The following is a 3,084-nucleotide window of genomic DNA, read 5'->3' as shown; positions in this document are numbered from 1 at the left end:
AGTCGGGGGGGGCCTAGTGGTAGGAGAAAGAAAGGTATGGTCATTGACATATGCAGACGATATTGTGCTGATGGCTGATAGAAATGCTAAAGAGATACGAAATATTTTTAAAGGGAACCGAATTGGAACTGAGCACGGAAAAGGTCAAGAGTGTAGTTTTCGAAAAAAACGAAAGAACAAGAGGAGACAAAGAAAATGGAAATGGGGAGAATTAGAAGAAGTGGACGAAATAAGATACCTAGGGTACATATTACTGAAAAACGGCAGTGATGAGAAACACATAGAAGACAGGGAAAAGAGAGCAACAATAGCAATGAAGAAAACATGGAGCGTGGAAGAAAGAATTTCCAAACAGGACAACAAGAGGAGAATAAAGATGTTTGGAACGCTGGTAGAGAACGTGGCGCTGTTTGGAGCAGAGGTATGGGGCTGGAACATGGAAGAAAGGCTGGATAGAATACAAAGAAGATATGTGAAATGAAGCTTAGGTTTAGATGTGACAACACCGAATTATATATTGATAGAAGAATGTAAGCTAACAGAAATCAAAGAAAAAGTATTAGGAAGAGCAGCAAGGTATGAAGGAAAAGCCATAGAGTCAAAAAAGGAACTAGTAAAGAAGTGCATAAAGGAAAGAGAGAAACTGGGGAAATGGCCAATAACGGAAAAGAGCGAGAAAGAGAAAGAAGGGACTAGAAAGGATGAGAAATGGAGGGACACAGATGGAAACAAGAGAAGAGCAAGAAAAGATGACAATAGACTAAATTATAGAAGAAAGGAGAAAGAGAGAAGCAGAAGAGAGGCGGGAAAGGATAAGAGAATCAAAATAATATAACAAACATTATAGAAAAATCGCCAAAGAAGAGTTACTAAAATACTTAGAAGGGAGGATGAAGTGGAAGGACAGGAAAATATTAGCAAGATTCAGATGTGGAAACGAGAGCAAAGCAAGGGAATACTGGAAAGAAGAGGGAGAAAAAAGATACAAGCTATGTAAAAAGAAAGAAGACCTGTGACACGTAATAGAAGAATGCGAAATAACAGGAGAACCAAAGGGCACAGAAAAAATACTAAACGAGATTGGAAAAGGACTAATAGAATTGAAAACAACAATGGAGAGGAGAAGGGCAATACAAGACGGGGAGACAATAAAGAAAAGAACGACAATAAGGAAGCACAGCAAGGAGGCAAGAGCCCAAAAGTTGCCATAGTTTTAGAGACAGAACATACAATGGAGTGCAATAAAATGGAGTTGATAACAGGGGAGGTAGATATATAAGATAAAAGAGGTAGACAAGGAAAAGTGTTTAGATAGATATACGAGAGGAGGCAATAAGGTGATAACGCCATAAGACTGATAGAATGTAAAAAACGTAATAGGTAAACGAGATGTAAAACCGAAAGCTCGTCCAAAGCCGAAAGACACGGAGTAAGTAATAATAATAGTAATAATAATAATAATAGTTATCCTTACTCATCCTCAATTATTAACAAATCACACACTCATACATTCTAATTAAAACATTAAAAACCTTCCTTATTTTATTTTGTTTTTTTTTTATTATGGGTAATAGCACAGAAATCCCCATGCTATAGTAGTTAGCAAATGATACAAAAATGTAAGTATTTGTAGAAACAAATAAGAACGTTTAATAAAGAAAAATTAAAACGGAAATGATAGATACTTCTACCTCTCAGAGGGATCAAGCAAAAGGACCAAACGCATCGAGATCTACAGTAAGACACGGTAAACCGGCCTATCCTGTTCAATATCCATGTTTAGTGTCCTATTATAAATGTATGGCATGAACAAGAGCGGCAATCAAAATAATAAATCAGCAATAGCATTCGTAAATGATATGTTAATTACATCAGAAACAATAAGCCGTCACAAATAAAAATCCAGCTGCAAGACCTAGTCAAGAAAGAAGAAAATTACTTTCCAACACGGAAGCTAAAAATCTACACCCATAAATGTGAAACAATCTCGTTCAGTCCATATATTTCAAAAACTTCAAAAGCAAAGTACGACGTGAGAATAAATTCGAAAATATTCTTCCATACAACAGAAAATATCAACGGAAAATTTTCCGATGCAAACAAAGTTAGATGCTTCGGAGTCCATCTAAACTTCGGGTTAAATCACAACGACAACATAAAGACACAGTTATAGAAAGCAGATAAATTCTTCTTATACCTCATAAGACTACCTTACTCGAAAGATTCGCACAGATCAATAAAACTTCACTGCTACAAAACACTAATTAGACCAACCATTCTAATGTATGGTCGTTAAATCTGTTTCAATGTAAGTGTCAACGCCACGGAAAAATTAAGAATCATTGAAAGAAAATACATCACAGCATGTTTAGGAATATATAGATTGCCAGAATTGAAATTTAGCAAATATAGCAAATCACAAGCTATACGAAGAGCCCAAATTAATCCATATCGATTCTTCATTCTTAAATTAGTCAGACCACTGGTCAAAGATACACAAAATAATCATAAACTTCATCGTCGCCCACAATCTATAGTCAAACCCGTTATACCATAAACACGTTCAAAAAACAGGTTATTTCCCCCCGGAATCCTTCACCTGTTTAGATAGCGTGAAATTAATCCAAAACAATAATAACTTAGCATTATTCTATCACTACAGCAGAAACGTAATAATAAAAAATACTGTACGATAGCGACATAGACCATAAGGATAGCAATATAAGACTTATGTATAAATTGTCAACCGTAGATTTAAGTGAGACACTCAAAGACAATAAAGATAAATATTGGTGGCTAACCACCGTAGAAAATTAAATTATAGCAATAAGAAAACCGTATGTTTAGTTAGTAAATGAACCAAAGATTGTAAGCAAAGATCACAAAAGAACAATGCAAATGTCACGTAAACTTGAGGGTTAGACGATAAAATAAAATAGCTGAGTCGTAACACAACTATTAATTTTGTTTTCATTAATCTTTATTATGAATTCAGCAATCACAATGAAATACACACTGAATTAACACACACAAATCACAATTCACTCCAATCACCTTATGTAAAACCTAGTTACACTGATACGT

At 35.0% G+C, this 3,084-nt stretch overlaps 1 pseudogene; it reads left to right on the top strand.

Moving 5' to 3' along the window:
- Positions 1-293: 293 nt before the first annotated feature.
- Positions 294-1,279, top strand: LOC117214902 (annotated as a pseudogene).
- The last annotated feature ends 1,805 nt before the right edge of the window (positions 1,280-3,084 follow it).

This window comes from Bombus bifarius, unplaced genomic scaffold (assembly GCF_011952205.1).
Source record: "Bombus bifarius isolate JDL3187 unplaced genomic scaffold, Bbif_JDL3187 scf7180000009257_frag, whole genome shotgun sequence".
Classification (NCBI taxonomy): domain Eukaryota; kingdom Metazoa; phylum Arthropoda; class Insecta; order Hymenoptera; family Apidae; genus Bombus; species Bombus bifarius.
The sequence above is the reverse complement of the archived record's forward strand: the minus strand, read 5'-3'. Positions and strand labels throughout refer to the sequence as shown.